Source organism: Chenopodium album, chromosome 25, assembly GCF_948465745.1.
Source record: "Chenopodium album chromosome 25, dcCheAlbu1.1, whole genome shotgun sequence".
NCBI lineage: Eukaryota > Viridiplantae > Streptophyta > Magnoliopsida > Caryophyllales > Amaranthaceae > Chenopodium > Chenopodium album.
The window spans coordinates 27,497,405-27,521,810 of NC_137858.1; the positions used below are offsets into that span (position 1 = coordinate 27,497,405).

At 38.5% G+C, this 24,406-nt stretch overlaps 1 non-coding gene across 1 annotated transcript; it reads left to right on the top strand.

Annotated features, from left to right (window-relative positions):
- The first annotated feature begins 20,484 nt into the window (after positions 1-20,484).
- Positions 20,485-20,591, top strand: LOC145615766 (small nucleolar RNA R71). Its single transcript, XR_014107357.1, has one exon. It is a non-coding gene; the product is annotated as a small nucleolar RNA R71 (small nucleolar RNA).
- Positions 20,592-24,406: the final 3,815 nt, after the last annotated feature.

Here is a 24,406-nt window from a genome sequence, read left to right on the forward strand (position 1 = left end):
ACGCCCCTCTAAAGTCCAAGGGTCTTACTTAGGGTTGTAATGTCATGGCTAAAGGTTAAGGTTGGGAATTAATTTGAAAACTTTGGTGGAAACTCCTAAGTGAAGCATAAGAGTGGCCATCTCTCAATAACAACATATGAATCTAACCTAAATTTCAAATCACAACCTTCAATACAAATTACATGACAATACTACTTTTTTTTGCATGTTTTTCATTCATCTCGATTTTTCCTTCTTTTTTTCCTTTCTTTCTTTCCTCATCCTTTTTTTTTTTTTTTTTTTTTTTTTTGTGGTGTTTGGTTTTCATAAATTACAACTTCCTCGCCAAACCTTTTGCACACTTTTTCATGAATAGAATTTCAAGACTTCATTCGAACCAAATTACACAACTTCCTTGCTTAAAATCAAGACTCTCAAACTCGAACCTCACAAGCCGATACTTCACTAACTACAAGGGTTGGTAGAACATAGGCCGCTAGGTTTTTAATGTGGTTTAACCAAGAAAGGGGAAATAAGGCTCAACATGGCTAGCAAGAAGGTATATGTAAAATAAAAACCAAATTTGTAACAAAACACAAGGAAAACAAAGAAAAATGAGAAGAAATGCCCTCTTCCTCCTCTAGAGTTATATGATCACGATCTTGGGAGCTAGATACCAACACAAGGATTAAGACACGCATAGTTGAGGATCCAAAATGCCGCTCAACAAAAGTGATGGAGGCTTAAACAATAAACTCTCACATGGGACATGGAAATAAGCAAATACCAACCAAGGGAATCCTATTCATTACGGAGAGCAACACCATCTTACCACTTTCCCGTGAACTAGGGGTTCAAACGTCCTCAAGAGTTCTAAACCGGGCTACCTTAGCTTAAAATGTGTCTAGTTCAACCCTAAGCACTCTTAAACCGTGAAGACCCTCTTCAACTAGGAAGGTAAGCATTAAATAATATGTCATAACGAAAGCATGTAAGTCCACATGTCCAAATGAACGAGCAAATTCTCAACTTTCAAAAATTTTTCACTTGTCATGATCATGAATGTCACACAAAAGAAAGAAGAAAAGCAACACACAAAGAAAAAGGAAGAAATAAAAAAGGTTCATAAAAGAGGCATGTAAATCATATAAATCCCAATCGACATACAATGATCGTTGAATACAACATCAACGATCCCAGGTTCCTTAGAACCAAATCAAACAACCTCGAACCATTCAACTCCTTCCTAAATTAACCTAAGCTATGCAACCAATTAAATATTTAAAGAGTTGAGAAGGAGAATTTGTCACCCAATTACGCTTAGCAAACGCAAATCCACAATCGTTGAAACTCCATTGCTCAGAAAAATTTGGGGAATGCGCCAATAAGCCCTACAAAATGTCAAAGTACAAAACAACTCGGCAAATATTTGGTTAGTAGCAAGAGAAATATATACAACTGTAGGGAATATTTCAAGCATTATGATCCCAAACTTGAACCCCACTGTGATCATACACTAAAGTATGGTGGCGTTCCAAAGGGAAAGAAAAGAGAGCAAAAGAGTTGCCAACAAGTTTTAGGAACTTGTAAACCCAAAAGACAATCCAAAAAGACCATCAACTACTCCATAAGGTCTTGAACCAAACAGGGTCCGGGGATGAGGGTACGAATCCAATCTACAAAAGAAAGGACCCGCCCTATAAAATAGGCCTCTACTTTGTTCTGCTCGTATTCATGCGCGCTTTTCGAATAACATACAAACATCATATTAAACCTACCCTGTTTATCTATGTTGGTTGAAATTAATGCACAAATAAAACTATTATTGGCGATCACTTGAATTAAAATCACATTAGCCTAAACCAAATTAATAATTATCTTATTAAGCGTGATTTCAAGTACAAATTCCCTTTAACAATCATAAAAGGTGTGATCAAGCAATAACAAAATATAATCAAGCAACATAATAATAAATCAATAATAACAATAACGATGATAATAACATGATAAGGCATAATAAAGGTTAATAATATTAGCAAGATCCTAGGCATGATACTAACAAGAATAACAAATCCTAGCATGTCACTAAACAATAAAGATCAAAGCTTTAAACCTAACATGGTACTAACATGATATTAGAAAGAGTAAAAGCACCCTAAACATGATACTAGAAAGCATAAAATAACATCCTAACATGATACTAGGAATTGAACAATAATAAACATGCTTTCTACAATGTTAATAAAATAGGGAGTAAGCTAATCTACTTACTTTGAAGCCTCGTACCTCTTTCTAATAACAAAATACACAAGTTAGTAAACTTCAATGAAAATCAATAAAGAATAATTAAAGAATCAAATTGAAATCAAATTAAATAAAGTTTTGACTAGATTTGGACCAAACCCTCAGAAAATATCAAACCTTTCACGTCTAGGGCGAAGGCAACTTTGAACTTGGCTAAGAGATTCTACGTCTTGTGAATGCGGAATTGTGTTTTTTGTAAAAAGGTTGGTTTAGAAAGAGAGAGAGAGAGATTAAGAATTAAGTAGTTATTGATGAGAGTTGATGATGAGAGTTGATTGTAGATTGATAGTTGATGATGAGAGTTGATGATTGAAAACAGAGATTCGGGACCCTATTTATAAGGAAATAGTCCGGAAAATCATAGAATTTGATAAGGAATAAAACTAAACACTGTCGCTAATCAAACCGACCTTGTCGCCAGAAATTTATCTTGTCGCCAAGCGACAGAGTCTGTCGCGAGGCGACAAGCCTGTCGTTTGGCGACAGAGACGGTTTTTGCGGATTTTGTTTTTATCATATCTTTTGATCCAGAAGTCCAAATAAGTCATATAATATGTCGTTGGAAAGCTCTTAAAGTCTACTTTCCAATGCAATTGAAATCAGATTAAAATGTTCTGTAGATTAAAAGATATAGCCGAAATAGTAGGACGGTGTCAGTTTTGGATAGAGTTTCGTATATCTTTAATATCTTTTTCGTTATAGCTCGGAATTAATATTACAATATATCATTGGAAAGATAATTTCAAGATCTATCCAACCATATAAAATTTGGATAAAAAATATGAGGCACAAAAATAATATCTGACTATCTTTGAACATGTTTAAATCCGAATAGAATTAGGAAAGTTTTAAAAAAGGAAAGTTTAGATTCAAATCAAATTCCATGATCTTATCTTTTCAAAAAAGGATAATTAAGATATTTTAGAAACTTTATAGAAGATTTTAATCAATCCTAATTAGTTTAGGAATAGGATTAAACCTTTGGACCCTCCACATGATCATTGGGTCGTAGGTAAAATCCGGTTTGGGCCCAGATTAGTATTTTGGCCATAACTTCCTCATTATTCATCGGAATTTGGCTTATAATATATCGTTGGAAAGGTCTTTTAAATCCCCATCCAACTACACCATTATTAGACCCTTATCATGGACCAAAATAAACTGTATTGGACGTGTTCATAAAATAGAGTGGGTTTTCGAAAACAGAAAGAAGGATTTTAATAAAAACTAACCGCAACACTTGACTTTTCACACTTTCACCTCATTCGATTATGGTTCGACGCGAAAGGAATTCATCACTGGGTTTGGTTTTGGGGAGACACAAATGGGTGTCTACAACAACGAAATAAAGAGAAAGCAAAATAGAGAAAAGAAACTACTAAAGAAAAAGAACAAAGAAAAGAGGAAAATGTTTGGATTAAAGGGGAATTTGGATTTTCGAAAAAACGGGAGCCAAAACAACACAAGGTTTCTTTAAAAACATCATCATCATCATTTTTGAAAAGAGGGGAAGGAACCTTCCAAAAAGACACCTATTGGCCCAAAATTGCGCCCCATAAGAACAAAGCCCTTGAATGAAACAATGAATAAGCACCCCCCCACACTTGAACGGAAAACCGTCCTCGGTTTGAACAAAGTGGAAAATGGGGTGGGAGGAAGGGCTAAACTCGGCCCGAGGGCCCTAGTCCTCCATGTGAGAACTAGAGCCCTCTCCATATGGACGCCACTCGTAGTCGACGTCGATAGGAGGGCCATGGGGGTCCCAACCACCGGTGTAACCCGGTGGAAAACCACGGTTCCGGTACAACTCTTGTTGGTAGTCCGGAAGACGGTCAAAGGGAGGGGGCATCTCAAGAGGCTCGGATGTGTACATGGGGTAGTTTGGGTCCCCACGGTAATCACACCCTCCCGGTGCCCTGTAATCGTACCTCTCAGAGGTGGGGTAGTTCACACGGGGGGCCCCTTGAGATGAACGCCAGGGCCAATAGGGCCAAACCAGTTGACGGGGTGTGCCGTCAACATGCGGTTCCTCGTGAGAAGGAACTGGCCCCTGTTGGGGCGGAAAATACGGATAGTTTACCGGTGGGTCAAAGTGCCCTTTGTTTACATGCCAATCATAAATGTTGGCATTGTAAACCGAGTACCCATCGGCGGCCTCCGTCAACCGGTTAACTTGCATAGAAAGGTTTTGGAAAGCACGTTCAAGATTAAAAGAAGACGAGGAAGAGGTCATACCTCCCTCGCTAGAGGAGGGGACGCGCAAACCTTGGGATCCTTCCCCATATTGGAAACCTTGAAGTTGAAACCCTTGTTGTTGTTGTTGATGAAATTGTTGTTGTTGAAATTGCTGTTGTTGTTGGAATTGTTGTTGTTGTTCTTCTTGTTGTTCTTCTTGTTGCTCTTATTGTTGTTGTTGTTGTTGTTGTTGTTGTTGTTGTTGATGCCGCTCACGGAAAATCATGTTTCGCTCACCTCCAAGAGCGTTTGGAAGGACACCATTGTCCATAGGAATCTTCCACACATTCCTTGTGTTCCGCTCCAAGGAAGTGCGGCTCGGGAACGGAAGAATGCAATGGTGCACCCGCTCAACGCACCTATCGTGGCAGTTGTTCACATCGTTGGTCGGTTGGATGAAGACATACTTCCTCATGTATGAGATGTCCACCAACATATCCTTGTCTTTTCCCACCCTTGTGCAAAAAGGGAAAAGAACCTCACCCCCAATCTTCGAGGCGATCCTTGTAATCATCCCACCTAGGGCAATCTCTCCCGTCTTGTTCCCATTTTTGATCGCCTCACCACAAAGCACGAACCAGTACCCCATGTTGAGCCGCCCACTCAACTCCTCCTTTGTGGCGACCCAAAGAGTGAAGAACTCTTCATGAGAGAGCTTGCTCAAGTCTTGTTTGCTAAACACCGCAAACCCCAAGATGCGGTGTAGGATGCGGAGTACTGGATGGATAATTTGGCTTGCCACCGAGTACCGAGTACTAAACTCATCCATGTCGGTAATTGTCCGCCACCAACGGAAAGCGTCGTACTCGGGGAAGAGCTCGGTGGATGGGGCAAGAAGATCGGCGTCGGGGTTAAAATCTAGGAGTTCATTTAGACGCCGAAGGGAGATGACATGGCGGGCATTGAAGAGTTGGAAGGAGATTTGGAACTCGTTGTTTCCAACGGGTTCCTTCTCAAAGGAAGCTAGAAACTCGTAGGTGGGTTTCTTGAAGGTTGGGTATTGGTGTTGGATGAACTCACTCATCCCAAGGTTATCAAGAAGGGACCGAAGGTCCTCATCTATCCCCAAATCACGAATTGAGCGTTGGTAGTAGTGTCAGGTGGGGTTTTGTTTGCGTTTGAGGAGTGTTTGATGGATGGGAGCATGGTGTCGGTTCACAAATTTCAATGTGGGAAGAGAGGTTTGTTCTTGGTTTAGATTTTAGGAGGAGGGTTGGGGTTCATCAATTGTTATTCTAGGATCCTTCCTGCTCCTTCTCCTACCACTCATCTTCACCAACTTTACTCAACAACCAAAAAAATACCGAGAACACCAAGGAGTGATCCAACACTCAAGAATACCAAATCCTTCCCACAACAACAACAACAATTGAAGCCTTTGATTTTGTTATCTGAAAAGGGGTTAGGAGCAACAACTTTCCAAGATACAAATAACTCAAGAGCAACACAAGTATCACCAACAATAATCAATGCCAAAATTTGCAATACTCAATCACTAAAGAGACAATCACTAAGCAAATTTCGATATCAAGCATCAAAAACTCTCAACAACATACATTTTCAATTCCACATGCATTAACAATTTTCAATGCTCAATCTCAAGCTAGTGGTTACTCACAAAATTCTCAATATCCAAATCAAGTAATTGCTAGGCAAATTGCATAAAAACAACAATATTCATCAACAATACTCACAAATCACCAAGAAATTCATAACAAATTCCACAATTATAAGCAAAATTACCCAAAATCACACAAAATTCGTACAAGCTTAGTTTTTGCTTAATAATCCTAAAACATGATCTTATCTAATGAATTAAAACCACAAAGTACTCAAGGATTAGGATTATACCACAATTGAAGAGCTTGAAGACCTCCAAGAGCCCTCACGCACCACCACCTCGACCACCAAAGAGCAACCACAAATTTGGTGAAAAATGGATGATTTTGAGAGGGGAAAGTGATGAATTTGTGAGAAAAGTGAGGGAATGTAAGGGATTTGATGAAATTTCAAGGAAATAAGTGAGATTAGAGGGGATTTGGGAGGTTAGGGCTTGAGTTCTTAAGGAGAGAGAGTGGGAACCATGAGTATTGGTGAGAAAGTGATGAAAGAAACGGGTAAAAAGAAGAGTTAAGCCCCGATAAACCCATATCTGCGCGCCCGCGCAGGTGTACTACGCGACCGCGCAAGTGTATTGCACGCCCGCGCAAGTGTACTGCGCGCCCGCGCAGATGTCGCACACACAGCGCGCAAATCCTTCTGCCATAATCTGGAATTTTGCCTTAAATCTGCCCGGGTTCTCCCAGGCCTGCGCGCCCGCACACCTTTCTCTTGCGCGCCCGCGCAGATGTCGCGCACATGTCGCGCATATGTTTCTGCCAGATTCTGTTTTGCTGAGCTTCCCTGTGCGCGGGTTCTCCTAGGCCTGCGCGCCCGCGCACAGGGTCTTCATAAAAAAATTCTCTTTAAATGCCCCTCACTCACTTCCTAGTCTCCAAACCCCAACTTAGCTCCATATATAACACCAAACGGCCTCCAAATTCCCTCCAAACACGCACCAAAGAAGCAAGTGCCTACAAAAATAGAGGAAAACGGAAGCCATAAGACAAAAATCAAACAAACAACCTACCAAAAACATAGAAAATAGTGAAGAAAAGGATTCAAAAGCCGGTTTGCCTCCCGGGAGCGCTTCTTTATAAGGTCATTAGCTTGACCATGATGAAAATCCATTCAAAAGGGTGGCTTAGGACCCAAAGGGTCTAGCCTCAAACACTCAATCACACCAACTTCCTCCTTGCAGAAATAGTGCTTCAAACGAGAGCCGTTCACCATGAATTTATTTCTGTCGGCATCCAACTCAAAAGAACCATAGGGAGTGGTCTTTGATACAACGAAAGGCCCCGACCACTTGGATTTGAGCTTGCCCGGGAACAAGCGAAGCCTTGAGTTGAAGAGTAAGACTTTGTCCCCAACTTTGAAGCTCTTGTTCCGGATATGTTGGTTGTGCCACTTTTTTGTCTTCTCCTTGTAGACTCTTGAGTTTTCATAGGCATCATCTCTAAGCTCCTCAAGCTCGTTGAGCTTCAAAAACCTCTTTTCACCCACCAACGACAAATCCATGTTTAGCTCTTTGATGGCCCACCAAGCTTTGTATTCTAGCTCGACCGGCAAGTGGCAAGCCTTCCCATACACCAACATATAGGGGGTTGTACCAATGGGAGTCTTGTATGCCGTTCGAAGAGCCCAAAGGGTATCATCAAGCTTTAGGGACCAATCTTTCCTTGATTTGTTTACCATCCTCTCGAGGATATTCTTGATTTCTCGATTTGACACTTCCACTTGACCTTGCGTTTGAGGATGGTAGGGTAGACCGACCTTGTGATGAACACCATATTTCTTGAGGAGAGATTCCAATTGCTTTTTAGCAAAATGAGACCCTCCGTCACTGATTAGAACCCTTGGTACCCCAAACATAGGATAAATTATCTTCTTGAGAAGCTTGAGCACCACTTTGTGGTCATTGGTAGGAGAGGGTATAGCTTCAATCCATTTCGTCACATAGTCAACCGCCAGCAAGATGTAAAGGTTCCCACATGAAGAAACGAACGGACCCATGAAATCCACTCCCCAAACATCGAAAGGCTCCACCTCTAGAATACCTTGTTGAGGCATCTCGTCCCTTTTAGTAATGCCACCACTTTTTTGGCATCGGTCACATTGCATGATGAATTTGTGAGTATCCTTGTGCATTGAAGGCCACCAAAGTAGAGATTGGGAAATTTTTGCTACCGTCTTGTCAACACCACCATGTCCCCCACATGGTAGTGAGTGACAATGCTCAAGGACCCCCTCAATTTCATGGTCGGGGACACATTTCCTAAAAAGACCGTCACCACATTGCTTAAAAAGGTAGGGATCATTCCAAAAATATCTCCTCACTTCTTTGAAGAACTTTTTCTTTTGTTTAGAGGAGAATTCCGGAGGCACTACCCCACAAGCAAGATAGTTGGCAATATCCGCATACAAAGGTGTAGAAGTCGCTACCATAGCCATTAGAGCCTCGATCCCTATCTCATCATTGATCGGAACATCCTCCTTGTTCTCAAAGGGAAGCCTAGACAAGTAATCCGCCACATAATTCTCCGCTCCCTTTTTGTCCCTCATTTCCATGTGAAAGTCTTGAAGAGAGAGAACCCAACAAATCAAGCGAGGCTTTGCTTCCTTTTTGGTCATGAGGTATCGCACCACGATGTGATCCGTGTACACAATGACTGTGGAACATATGAGATAGGTGTAGGGGTTTATAGGTAATACGCAGCGGAAATAAACATGAATCATATTCATACAGTACCTAATCCAAGGATCTAATGCATAACACATAAAGAACAAATAATTGTACCTTTGAAGCGTGATTCCACGTGCGATCGAGCAAGAACAAAGGGAGATAAAGAACCCCAAGCGTGATTCCTCTACTTGGTCCACGGGCACAAGTTAAGACCTCCACTAATGCTAGTTAGTTGCAATTGAAACCTTCAATTGACCTTCTATGGAGAAGAGCGAGCAACGAACCACCATGAACCACCACAAACACCACACGTGCCACCTAGGGTGGCCGGCCGTACGGACGAGGAGAGGAGAGAGATAGCCGTGAGTTAGAGAGAGGATTAGGGTTTTGGGATTGGTTGCCTTGATGTCAAAATTCACTGTGTGTGAATTATGACTGCTTTCATCCAACCCTAGGCATGGATCTTATTTATAGATCTCATCTCTAAATAAGATCCCATGTCAAAAGCCCAAAACCTAATTCCAATCCAACTATGCTAGCCCAATCCAATTCATGATTAGTTAATTGCTCATGAGGCCCATTAATAGACCTCTTACTTGCTTAACCCAATACCCTTGTGTGTGACCAATATAGGATCCATTCTAAAGGGCTTTGGACTATTTGACTAGTCCAAAGATCATCTCTCATAGTCTAGCAACAGAGGATGACGCCCCAATAGATTGAACTTATTATCTCCATAATAGTGATACTTGATATATCTAGTAATTGCACTTAGCGAAGACATAACTCCTTCAATCTCCCACTTGTCTGAGACAAGTGCGCAATATTCAAATTCCTTAAGTCAATGTGTGTCGATTTGATAATATGATTGCATCTTATGTCGTGAGCATATTAATCTACAAATCTTTTCTTGAAATCTGAGTTAGAATTACAAAACAAATGGTTACTATGTAACACATTTGAACACAGCCATGCATTTTCTGAATTCTCCCTCTTCAAGGGGCCAAGACACATTTCTAATTAAATAGGTAGACTCAATCCAATCATATGGCAACCAAAGCTCCCCTCAACTTCTGAAATAACCGGGAAACACCCTTTATAATCTCCAGTTACGGGCAGACGTTTGAATGTACCACAGTTATAACATCCATTGAATGAGATCAATGTTCCACTCATGTCAAAGGAATCCACTAATATATCCGGAAGCTCTATACTTGAACTTCAAAGTAGGTCTATAGTTCGATCATGCATCATTCATGCATATCCATGTGATTGACCGAGCATCACTACCCTCCTATAGCCCATGAAACTGCGCTATCCAATCAATCTTACATGCTAGTCCATTAAATGAAATCATTTATGTCCAGTTTAATGATTCTGAACTAGGAACTTAAATAATATATGAATTTAGTTCACCTGTGGGGTTTCATTCAAAAGGTCATCAACCTAGTGAGCCCATCACTTCATAATTATTTTGGACATTTTATTTAATCTTGAAACCACGATTAAATAAGATTGAAACTTTGTTTCAATTGATAAACATAATTCTGCAAGCTAATGTATTTACTTTTAATTTGTAATATGCTTTCTCAAAACATACACAACTAAAATTACATAACTTGCTTCAATCCAAAAACCTTAGTATGACTCTCATACCTTGGTCGTGGAAGGGGTTCAGTAGGTAGAGTTCATGGGACATTCTCATAAACATGAATTTTGCAATTTCTAAATCTCAAAATCATTTTCATCTTCAGACACTAATAATTTTCCTTCGCCCTTTCGCAAGGAATGAACTTAGGAATTTCTAATTTGTATTCCAACGTTACATTGGATTTCGATTGAAATCTATCATCACTTGTTCTTAAAACACGTGAATCAAATGGATAAGTATAGTCCATGACATGCATGATGCGTCCTTTGCAAATTGCATAAGGATCATCACTCAAATTCTTAATTTCATCAACCTTTCTCAAGGTATTGAATCATTAAGCAACGTGCCATGTCACATGGGATTGAAACTCTTTTCAAAATAATGTTGAACCTTATAAGAATCTTATCAATATAAGCTTCTTAACCAAAACTCAAACATCCTTCGAGACCTATCTATATAGATCTTGAATCCCAAATGTACTCATCTTCTTCTTCAAGATTTTCATACAAAATGCATTACCCACCACTTGACTCTTCAAGCAATGAATAATTGCTCTTTATATTAGATCAAGAAGACTTCATAGCTCCCACTAAACATCTTGTACACACAAGACCTTTTCTTCATTTTACGAGAACATCAAACGATTTGATTAACTCACAAAATTAGGAACATAACTCCCTAATGCTAACTTCAATCCATTATGGATATTTTATGCATCCATAGGATTATTGGATCTCCAAACTTTTGACTGTATCATATACAAATCTTATTTCATGAACAATTTCAAGAAAGTGTTTTGAAATCCATCTACCAAATCTTATAAGGTAGAAATCACTAAAATATCTTTAATAGATCTTTGCAACATGACTAATGTAAAGGTTTCATCGTAGTCATAGTCATACTAAGAATTTGTTGAATCCCTTAACAAGTCTTTGCTTTAGTTAGAAAACATTTTTCTTTCTTGTCTGCTTTGCTTACAATGGGTTTCACCCAATTTAGGCAAATTATTCAAGTGTCATACGCTTGCTTATAGACTTAGAATTTATTTCAGATTTCATGGATCTAAAACCACTTGGAGTCATAACTTGTCAAATCATCTTTATTACTTGCATAATCATCATGTTCCAAAATAAATGTTTTAGAACTCTTAGTCAATATGAAATCATATTTCTTTGGCTAAGTTTACATATGCTAGTTATCATTGTTGGTGTTATGCAACAATTGAAACTCATACAACAACTTTGTTTAGTTTTCAATGAGAAACGACAATTGAGGATGTGCACTTGGAATGTACTACCTTCGACACATGGTTATTAATCCCATTACACTTAATGAGACCACGCGTTGTCATTTGTAACATGAGGTGAATCATGCTCATATTGTTGCTTTTATTCGATAACTTCTCAAATTTCTTCGAGATTTTCGAAATCACATTTCTTGAACTCTTTCAAGGCTCTCGAACTTTTCAAGATTCTTATACTCCCACTTGCCTTTTGAGGAGGCACATTTTAGCATAGGGTGAACCAATCATGGTTTAAACCACGTTTGTTTGTTGCTTTTCTCAAACTCTTTTGAGATTTATACTACTCCTACTTGACCTTTTGGAACAATTTCCATAAGGGCACCTACTTGAGCAACAAACATTTTGTGCTAAGTATGGTTGTGTAGTAGTACCCTGTGCTCTATATAGGAATCGAACGTGCATCAAACGGTTTAATACATGTTTTATTCCTTGCTTTGTAGAAAGACTTAATAAGAACTTTTCTTATCCATATCACATATGAAGCCTTTGCTACATTTTGATTTGACCTATGTATCTTTGTTTAGTTTTGTAGCTTATCTTAAAAGTATATCCCTTGAAAAATGGTTGGAAGATAGGTAATTTACATCCATTATCAAAATATATCTCATATAGATTGATAGCTTCCTTCATAAACACTTCACAAGGTTTTCGGAGTTTGTTGTAAAACGATTTTACAACTCTTGGATGTTTATCAAGGTCTTGGCTTAAATTCTTATTATTACGATCATATCGCAATATTTTGAATGTGTTGCCAAGTACATGTCTTGACTTAAATTTTCACAATTACAATCATATTGTAGTGTAATCATTATCTTGTCAAGTTGATACTGAACTTCATACCGAAAATTTTGAACTTTTCAAAATCTTCACTCTTATGCTTTAACTAAGCACAAGTAGTGATCGTATCACAAATGAAGTTTCGTTGTCCGTCTCTAGCCTTTGAACCTTTGGCTTTCTTACATCGATATGTATTCGAGCTTGAGTTTTCATCATCATTTCTCTAAATGGTGACTTAGTCAAAATTTCAAATTAGAATGATAATTACATATATCAATGGATTCATAATCCAATGATATTGAAAGTCCATCCCTTTGGATCTTCCGCATGCAATTTTCATTTGAATTAATTGATATATTAGAGAAAATTTATATATATAGAAATTGTTTAATTATTTCTATCATATAGAATTTTAAACCTATTTAGCAATTCAAAACACATTATGAATCAAAGAAACATATAATAACATTTATTCCACGTTTTTGAATCTTTGATGCTTAGTCATTACTAACATTGAATGGTGTTTTGATAATGGCAAGAATGAATAACATTTATTTAATTCTAGCCAATTATTAGTGGTGAAATACTGGTTCTACTTGTAAAGTTGCAACTTTTACTTCCAAACTTGTAGATTCTACTTGTGAAGTAGCAACATTTGCTTCTAAACTTGTAGATTTATTTCTCCTTTAGCCATAACTTCTTCCTTTAGTTCAATCACATTGTGCAATGAGTGAACTAAACAAGACATCATATGTCCAAGAAGTAGCAATATGCTAAATCAATTTCTATAATATAATTCTTAAATTGGAACATTTCCATTATTTTACCTTCCAACTATATGAGGTAGTATCTAATCAATTGGAATTGGTCCATTTAATTTGAAACATTTGTTGTTCATAACAAATTTTAGCATGTAAGTAGTTCTAGGTTTGAGAAGTAGCAACTTGTTTTCATTTCTTGGCCTATAACATCTTAATCCAATCCTCATATATTCCTAAACCTTTCCCTTTGAGCCACTTAGAACATTTCTCTTAGGTTCAAAATGATACCATGCTCAACTACTTTAAGCATTTTTCATGATTTTGCTAAGTCTATTCTATCATTATTTATATTTGAGTTTAATCAAGTATTAAACTGTATATAAAGATGAAGAATACTGTCATTTGATCAACTTTTGATCATAGATATTTCCAATCACTTTCTTATATTCAATCGTATTGAGGATAAGAGATTTTATTGGATTTTTATACTTGTCTTTTAGAGGGTTTGTACCTCTCATCTCATTATATCCCTTGAAACATTTTTCAAAATGAAGATGTGTTGGTATTTTACTCAAACATTTTGAATAAAACCAACCTTAGACATGTAACATGAATTTTTAAAACTTGCCTTTAAGAACAATCTTAGCAAAATTGGAATATAGGTTTATGGATTATCTTTTAAACCTTTTTGAGAACGTTTCTCAACTTTATTTTCAATCGAGGAGATTATATATATTAATAAAATTAGAACGACATGTTACTTATAAGTAAACGCAAAATTCAATTATGTTTAATTAAATTTAAAGTACCAAAAGCGATTATTAAATTTATTGGTAACTTTAAAGCATTTCATTCAATTTTAAATTGATCCCTATTGAATAAAATGATTCCAAGATCCTTTATTTGTGCAATAGTTAACCAGAGTGAGGCCCTGCAATCAACCATTACATTTTCAAGGTGAGTAAACTCTTTACTGATTACAACTCTTGTAATTCTTGGTTGAATAATTAACCATCGCATGTTTAATTATTACTCTTAGCTTCAAGGTTCTAAACGCTTTAGGTAACCTTGTTGAATATAACCAATTAAAAGTTTAGATATGCGGTCCTACCCCCACTTCCCCAAGATATATTATGATGCTCTGCTGAGGGCCGACCCATCATAAACGATCAAGGTTTTCGTCGGGTTTTTAATTGGAAAAGCTGCATCAATATTACTGGGATCTAGATTTATTATGTTGTGATTAAATAGTGAACTCTAACGCATCATCACAAAACATCAATAAAATCTAACATGCATAAAATACTGAATGCATACACAAGACATAGCATGGCCCCTAATCCTAAGAAAACTAATAAAGTAAAAGCTCCCACTTGAATCATCATGGATCGCATCCATCTTGCTCCTTTGGGCCTTCACTTCATAGGCTTCTTGGATTAACTGCAACCTGTAATTCTACTCTATTCTATCTACTACTTAAATAAAATAAAATAAAATTACAAAATACTTTATCGGTTCGTAGACCGTACTAAGATTACAAAAATACATCACGATGCGCAGATCGTATTTAGCAATATACTGGGCCATACTAGTCATTATATAGCAATAAACAACATCATATATTATAAAATTGCCACATAACAAACCATTCATCATGCTTTCCTAAACTACAACATCGAATGTTCACAATTAAGGAAACATGGCATCTAAAAATCTCATATTTTAATTAAAGCAATTAGATAATATCATATATTATTCATGATCATCAATAAAATATCGTATATTTTAAATTCGTCATGAGATAGAATCAAATCTTATTTTAATCCTAAAAGATAAATCATATTTATCCTCAAAGATTATCCTAACAAAGTTAGGAAATTCTATCCTAATTACAAGCCAATCACAAAATTTTAAATCAATTATATCCAAAAATAATTATGGGATAATCACATTATTTAAATCAATTATTATCCTTTTGGAATATGCTCAGAATATCCTAACAAGTCTTATCCAAAATTAACCACTTTAATTATGGATAATTATCAAAATAAGAACTTTACATATGGATAATATCAAATATAACAACTTTTGAATATTTGATTTTATCCTATAATAAAAGATTTTATCCAAATAAAACCAAATTTATCTTTTAAAATAAAAGATCATATTTTCAAAATATTTTAACTTATCCAAAATAAAACTGATTTTATCCCAAAATAATTTCGTAATTATCTTGAAATATTTTCAAAACAGATTTTTTTTTTTTTGAAAAACCGTGCACCAGCCACCGTGGTGTGGCCAGCCGAAGCCGGCCACGGTGGCCGTACACCGCAAGGTGTACGCTGCTGCCAGCGGCACACAATAGCAGCAGTAGCGCCGCGCAACTGTTGCACGGTGCTGCTGTTGCTGCACTTCACCGACCCGAGCCGCTGCCCCACCCTACCCCCCTCCGGACCACCAGCAGCGGCAGCCGCCGTGGCAGCGCCACCCAGCCGCGGTTGCTGCTGCTGAAAATTCTTCCTTTTTTTTATTTAATTTCAATTTTAATCAACAAATTTTGTTAAATAAAATTCATGTGGTTCATGATAAATTAGACCATAACTTTTATGCTAATTCATCCAATTAAAATTAAATTCACAATCTAATTTTAAAACCTAGGGTTCTTCATGAAAATAATCCCCAATTTAATTTAACTTTTAAATCAAATCATTGATCATGCAAAATTCATAATATATACATGAAATCAACTAGATTAAAATCATGAAGCATTAAACAATCGAAATCAAACAAAAAATCAAGCACAAAAATCAGATTTTAGGGCTAATTAGGTTCGAAATTTTCGAAAAAAATAGGGTTAGGGTTCGAAAAAATTCGAATAAACTAGGGAAAAAATTCGGATCTCTTTATGGCTATTTTGAGCATTATTAAATCACATTTAATCAATTCCAAGAGTTAAATCACATTTAATATAATAACCATAATTAATTATTCTCCCTCCTAATAGAATTAAAATTGTGGATTATCAAAGAATTATTGGCAATATGTGTAAATGCAATAGGCTAACTGATACCACTGTAGGGGTTTATAGGTACTACGCAGCGGAAATAAACATGAATCATATTCATACAGTACCTAATCCAAGGATCTAATGCATAACACATAAAGAACAAATAATTGTACCTTTGAAGCGTGATTCCACGTGCGATCGAGCAAGAACAAAGGGAGATAAAGAACCCACAGCGTGATTCCTCTACTTGGTCCACGGGCACAAGTTAAGACCTCCACTAATGCTAGTTAGTTGCAATTGAAACCTTCAATTGACCTTCTATGGAGAAGAGCGAGCAACGAACCACCATGAACCACCACAAACACCACACGCGCTACCTAGGGTGGCCGGCCGTACGGACGAGGAGAGGAGAGAGTTAGCCGTGAGTTAGAGAGAGGATTAGGGTTTTGGGATTGGTTGCCTTGATGTCAAAATTCACTATGTGTGAATTATGACTGCTTTCATCCAACCCTAGGCATGGATCTTATTTATAGATCTCATCTCTAAATAAGAGCCCAAGTCAAAAGCCCAAAACCTAATTCCAATCCAACTATGCTAGCCCAATCCAATTCATGATTAGTTAATTGCTCATGAGGCCCATTAATGGACCTCTTACTTGCTTAACCCAATACCCTTGTGTGTGACCAATATAGGATCCATTCTAAAGGGCTTTGGATTATTTGACTAGTCCAAAGATCATCTCTCATAGTCTAGCAACAGAGGATGACGCCCTAATAGAATGAACTTATTATCTCCATAATAGTGATCCTTGATATATCTAGTAATTGCACTTATCGAAGACATAACTCCTTCAATAGGACCGGCACTTATCAAATGCAAAGACTACCGCTAGCATCTCCTTCTCCGTTGTTGTATAGTTCTTTTGAGCTTCATCAAGAGTCCTACTTGCATAGTAGATGACACATGATTTCCCTTCTTTCTTTTGACCAAGGACGGCACCTACTGCAAAATCACTCGCATCGCACATTAGCTCAAAAGGCAAGCTCCAATCCGGAGCTTGCACAACAGGAGAAGAGATGAGAGCTTCCTTGAGCTTACAAAATGCCTCAAGGCAAGCCTCATCAAAGCTAAAAACAACATCTTTCTTGAGTAATTCGGTAAAAGGTTTGGCGATTGAGGAGAAATCTTTTATAAACCTCCGGTAGAAACCGGCATGCCCAAGAAAAGCACGTACTCCCGTGACGGAAGTAGGAGGGGGCAATCTCTCAATCACCGAAGCTTTGGCCGAATTAACCTCAATGCCATTTTTTGAAACTTTATGACCGAGGACAATGCCCTCCTCCACCATAAAATGGCACTTTTCCCAATTTAAAACCAAACTCGTCTCTTGACACCTTTACAAAACTCTTTCAAGGTTAAAAAGACAAGTGTCAAAAGCGAGCCACCAACACTAAAATCATCCATGAAAACCTCAATTTCTTTTTCAAGAATTTCGGAGAAAATAGAAGTCATGCATCGTTGAAAAGTGGAGGGAGCATTGCATAATCCGAATGGCATTCTTCGGTATGCAAATGTCCCATATGGACATGTGAAAGTAGTTTTCTCTTGATCGCTTGGATGGATAGGGATTTGGAAAAATCCGGAATACCCATCCAAGAAACAAAAGAAAGCGTGGTGAGAAAGCCTTTCAAGCATTTGGTCCATGAAAGGGAGAGGAAAATGATCTTTCTTGGTGTTTTTGTTCAATCTCCTATAATCAATACACATTCTCCACCCGGTCACCGTCCGGGTGGAGATTTCCTCTCCCTTTTCATCCTTGACAATGGCCATTCCACCCTTTTTGGGAACCACATGAACCGGGCTCACCCACTTGCTATCGGAGATAGCATAGATGATGCCCGCCTCACGTAGTTTCAAAATTTCATTCTTGACAACCTCTTGGAGGTTGGGGTTCAACCTCCTTTGAGGTTCAATGGAGGTGGAATGATCATCCTCAAGATGAATACGATGCATGCAAAGAGAAGGACTAATTCCCTTGATATCATCAATGCTATACCCTATCACATCTTCGTATTTTCTCAAAACATCAAGCAATTTTTTCAAATTAAGTTCATCAAGGGTAGCATTGACAATAATAGGGTATTTTTCCTCCTCGTCAAGATAAACATTTTTCAAAGAAGGGGGGAGGGGCTTGAGTTCTACCTTGGGAGGAGGCTTGGAACCCTCCTCCGATTTTTCCTCCATTGATTCAAGCTCGATCTTGCTTTGTTGATCAACTTCCTCTTTTGAGGATTCCTCCATTGCCATGACAAATTCTTTGGCTTCTTTAGAGTGGAACTCTTCTTTGCATGTGAGAGCTTCCACAATTGGATCTTGAGGCTTCATCATAACCCTTCCCAAACGGTCCAACTCCTCATTCACAACATCAACTTGGTAGCACTTTTCAACCATAGGGGTCTTTAGCAACTTTGAGAACTAAAAAACTATCTTCTCATCGGCCCCTTCACATGTGATGGTGTTGTTTTTGCAATTGATGACCGCCCCCAAAGTCTTAAGAGCTTCCCGACCCAAGATCAAGGGTGTATCCACATCTTCCTCCATGTCCATCACTACAAAGTCACAAGGCACAAAGATGTGTCCCACTTGAATTGGAACATCCTCAAGCTCTCCACAAGGCAACTTCACCGAGTGGTCGGCTAATTGAATGGTCTTCCTTGTAGGGATCATCTCAATATTGAGTTTTTGAGCAATGGATAAGGGGATTAGACTAACACTTGCTCCAAGATCGGCCAATGCACCCCTAGCTTCCATGTTTCCAATTTTCACCGGCAAAGTGAAACTCCCCGGATCTTTCTCCTTCTTGGCATTTTATGTTGAACAAAAGCACTCACTTGGTGTGGAAGGGTGATAAGCTCATCATTGAGCTTCCTTTTGTTGGTGAGGATGTCCTTAAGAAATTTGGAGTAAGATGGCATTTGTGTCACTACTTCAAGAAAAGGGAGATTGATGTGCAAGTTCTTCATCACACTTAGAAACTTTGCAAACTTGTCATTCAACTTCCTCTCCGCAAGCCTACTTGGAAAAGGAACCGGTCCATCAAGGTTCCTAGTCTGACTAGGAATTGAAGTTGTCTTCTCGTTATTGAGCTTCTTCTTCTCCGAACTTCCTTCGACCTCATCAACTTTTTCCTCCTCACCTCTCCTATCTTCATTCACACTCTCTTCTCCTCCCTTCTTTCCCTCACTATACCCCTCATTTGGACCATCATAGGAAGTTCCCGACCTCAAAGTGATTGCCTTGCATGTATCGGGTTTTTGGTTATGAGAAGGGTTAGGTTGTGGTTGTTCGGGTAGAGTTGATGGTGAATTGAAAGGAGTCCTCTCGGCCAATTGAGCTAGTTGTGAATCAACCATCTTGTTGTGAGCCCTTATTTCTTGAATTTGTTGCCCAAAAGTTTGCATTTATGAATGCATAGATTAAAGGAGTTGTGTGGGTGTTGGCTTCGCTTGAGGTGCTTGTTCTTGATTTCTTTGGGGCCCTTGGGTTTGATTGTTGTATTGGTTTTGGTTGTTGTATTGGTTTTGGTTGTTCTATTGGTTGATCCTAGGGTAGCTTCCTCTTGGGTTTTGGTTTTGAGATGGAGGTGGATTTTGGTATTGAGGGTTGGTATTGTAAGAGGGTTGAGCTTGTTGGCCCCATTGTTGAGGTTGAGATGCAAACCCGGGTGGTGGTTGTCTCCAAGCTACTCCACCACCACCTCCTCTAAAACCGTCTTGTCTTGTGTTGTATGCCGCCACGTGTTCGGGGCTCAAACCTCCACAATAAGATGTATCATGGTTCGTTCCTCCACAATTTTGACATGAGAAAGAGTTGACTTGAGAAGAGCTTGCTCCACCACTTGAGCTTGCATCAACACTTGTGTTTAACTTTGAGAGCCCTTTTGTGAGTTGCTCAATTTGATGTTGCAATTGATTCACCTTCTCCAATCCATACATCCTACCTTTCTTCGGTGCACTCCTTCTTCTACCTCCCCAAGAGTAGTTCTTTGCTACCTCCTCAATTGTTGCTTCCACTTGATTTTGAGGGATCTTGATTAGTTGTCCACCCGCCCCCGCATCTAAGTTGGCTCTAGACATGGGCTCCAAACCATCTTAGAAAAACCTCATGAGCAAACTTTGATTGTATTCATGGTGAGGACACGCTTGTACCAACTCTTTGAACCTCTCCCAAGCTTCATTAAGACTCTCATCCGCTTCTTGTTCAAATGATGCAATCTTCCTTCTCATCTAGGCGGTCTTCTCCTCGGAAATGAAGCTCTTCAAGAATGCCTTAACTACCTCCCTCCAAGATGTGAGTGAGTTAGGCTTCACTTGCTTCAACCACTTCTTTGCTCTACCCAAAAGAGATTGTCGAAATAAATGCATTCGGATGTACTCTTGAGAAACTTGGTTGGGTTGAATCATGGCACATAGCTCAAGGAATCTATCAAGGTTCTCTATGGGGTCTTCACTTGTAGAACCCGAAAATTGCTCCGATTGAACCATTCTTGTATATTGGGGATGAATTGTGAAGTTAGTCTCCGTGACGGGTAACAAAATCCCTCCCGTGAGCTCATAATCCTCCGGATTTCCGAACTCGCGAAATAAAACATCATCTTCTTGTCCCGCCATTGATTCACTTTGCGAACTAGAAGAGTAAGAATCACTCCCACTATCAATTATAGCACCAAGTCCTCTTCCTTCTTCTTGAAAAAGCCAACGGATTTGTCTTAAAGTTCGGTTGATTTCTTGGTCGATTTGATGGGTAGGTGGTCCTTGAGATCTTCTAAGCATTCACCAAAGCTAAGCAAACAATTAGCAATGACAAGTATGATAGAACAAAACAAAACAAAAAGAAAGCACTTAAAATTACTCTAACAAAAGCAAATTAGACACCAAACAAGCCGCTTCCCCGGCAACGGTGCCAAAATTTGATCGGGCTAGTATAGGTCGTTAAACTATTAACCCTAATCAAATTAACAATTTATAAAACCTAGACTTTACACTAAACTAGTTAGTGGCAAGGAAGGGTTGATCCACTGAGGAAGCTTTCTCATTTAATATCAAAATCACCATGCAAGAGTAAGAAAGGGGTATATTTTGTTGGAAATTGGAATATAGACACTAGAACTATAAATAAACAAGTAAAAGAGTGATTAAATCAAGATAAAACAACGCTAGGGATTAGGGGGTTTCAAATATGATTGAAATGAGGGAGAACAATATTAAGCATCATGATTAACATGCCAAAGAATATAAAATCCTACCTAAACAATTCATTTTCATGCAATAGTTTAGGCAAACCAATAAAAGTGGTCTAAGCTAATTAGGATCATTTTCATGCATCCCATTAGGCACAAGCTAACCCAAGAATAAAGAGGAACAATACATGGAACTCCATTTCAATAACTCATTCTCATGCAATCATTAAAATAGAGGTGATCTAAATCTAGTTCAAATCATTCTCATGCATTTAAACTAGAAGACAATCAATTAAAGCGCTACAATAATCTCAAGTCAATAAAAATCATATCTTTCATTGATTTAAGGCATGTAATCAATCCACTAATCATCATTCATCCATCATTCAATACATATTTTACACCCCCCTTCCCAGGCTAAGAAACTAGCCTAGAAAAGGGGGATTAGACATGATAACAAAACTAAATGAAAACAAAATAAACATGAAGGCAAACATGATCAATACAATGAAAATACCAAAAGATATTAATCCACAAAATTGATAGAAATAAACTACTAGAGTGCAAATAAACAAAGCTAAAAGAAAGGATTAGAGATTACTAAGTAGGCAATAGTAGAAAGATTAAAACTTGCAAAGTTGCTTGATGGATTGAAATGAAAGTTGAACCAAAGTTGCATACATGAAGATAACTTGAGTAATACTACACTTTCTCTCTCTAAGATTAGGGTTTAATTATTTCTAAGAAAAGGCTAGATGATCCACTAATCCACCCTACGACCTATATATATAGGTCCCCTAAAAGATACAAAAATACGAAATAAAAAAAACTGAAACTCAGCGGTGCGCGCCCGCGCATATACACTGCGTGCCCGCGCAGATGTTGTGCGTGCGCCCTCTCAGATCTTGTGCGTGCGCCCTCTCAGATCTTGTGCGCCCGCAGATCTGTGGGTACGGGGAATTAGACCCATGGATGCGCGCCTTCTCCTAGCATCCTGCGCGCTCGCGCGTGAAGAGTGTGCGCCCGCACACATGTCGCACAAGAGGCACGCATAACTCCCTGTTTTGGCTCTGCTTCTGCTGCTATCTCGTGCGGGTTCTCCCTGGGCCGCGTGCCGGCACAGTTCAAAGGCGCGCGCCCGCACACAAAGCGCGCACAAGGCGCACAAAACCTTCTGATTGTGTTCTGTTCTTGAAGCAATCCTGCGCGGGTTCTCACAGTGCTGCGCGCCCGCACACAGGGGATTTTGAGGGTGAATTTCTCTTCTTCCAATGCCTTGGTTCCTACAAAACGAAAACAAAGAAAACAAGGAGAAAGGCAAACAATGAAAAGAAGAACAAAAAGGAGAGAAAAAGGGGGCAAACAAGCTATTAATGGGAGGGAAAACCCATAAAAAGAGCACTAAATCGTGGCATAAATGCCACTCATCAGGAGTCGCCAACAAGTTTTTAAGTAACTTGTACACCGTTCAAGGATCATAAAAGGCAACCACGAATAAGGGACAACGATAGGCACCTACGATTGACCCGTGAAGGTAACACCCCATTCATAATCCATGAGATTACTAACTCCATATGGTTCGGAACCACAAAAGAAGGATCGAGGATTATGGTACGAAGTGAGTCATGGAGTCACATTCGCCCGTATTGGCTTCTACTTTATTCTTATTGTAAAAAGTATTCCTGTGATCTCAAAGGCATACAAACAAAGATTTGATTTGCTCCAAACTATTATTATGATAAACTGGTTAAATATTAATGCAACACATTATTCTAAAATATTCGTGATCACTTGATTTAATAACAAGATTAAAAAGGAACCCAAACCGGTTGTCCAAATTATCTTATTAGGCGTGATTTTCAATTACATATTGCCTTTAACATGCAATATGGTGATCAATAAAAAATAATAGAATAAATATTAAGATTGGAAGCAATTTAACAATAATAGCGTTAGTCAAATCAAATAATAACCCTAATCATAATATTAGCAATATAATAAGAAATAATAATAATAAGTAATTAAATTAATTTATTACTCACATTCCGCGCGTTCCTTTAAATTGCTACATCATGAATAAATTGTTAATAACATCAATAAAAATACAAATCAAATGGAAATTAAATTAAATAAAAATAGAGTTGATTTGGTCCAAACCCTCAGTTATTTGAACCTTTCACACCTTGGTTTAAGGACGGAACCTCGAGTTAAGTATGGACTCCCTAAAAAGCTTAGGGGAATTATTATTGAAGAATAAGAAGGCTAGAAATTAGGTTAAAGAAGGAGAAGAGAATGATTTTGGGTGGAAGGTGAGACAGAGTGATTGTTGGTGCCCCGAACTGCAGAAAGAAGGGGGGTATTTATAGGGAAAATCAATAAGGGAACACACGGAACACTAAAAAAAAAAAGATAAAAACCCTACCGTGACACGATAGATTCCACCGCGACACGGTAGAATCCACCGTGACACAAGGGAAACTTGTGTGACGCGAACTGTTGTGTGACGCGGGGGTATAATTAGGCTGCGGGCTGGGGATAAAACGCGTGAATGGTTTACGCGGAAAGGACACGGAGTTGCCACGTGTCACATGAAAGGCATCGTGACACGGTAGTGTTCCTCGTGACGCGGAGGAAATTAGTGTGAAGCGAGACAAATAACAGACTGCGGAAGATTAAAACGCGTTTAGGGATTACACGGAATAATCCCCTGTCACGGTATGTGTATCGTGACACGGTAAACAATGTCGCGACGGGACCAGCAAATTCCACCGTGGCACGGTACAGTACATCGTGTCATGGTGAAAAAAGCATGCAGAAATATTACAAAAGGGCACCGTGTCACGGTACAACGCTGCCATGCCACGT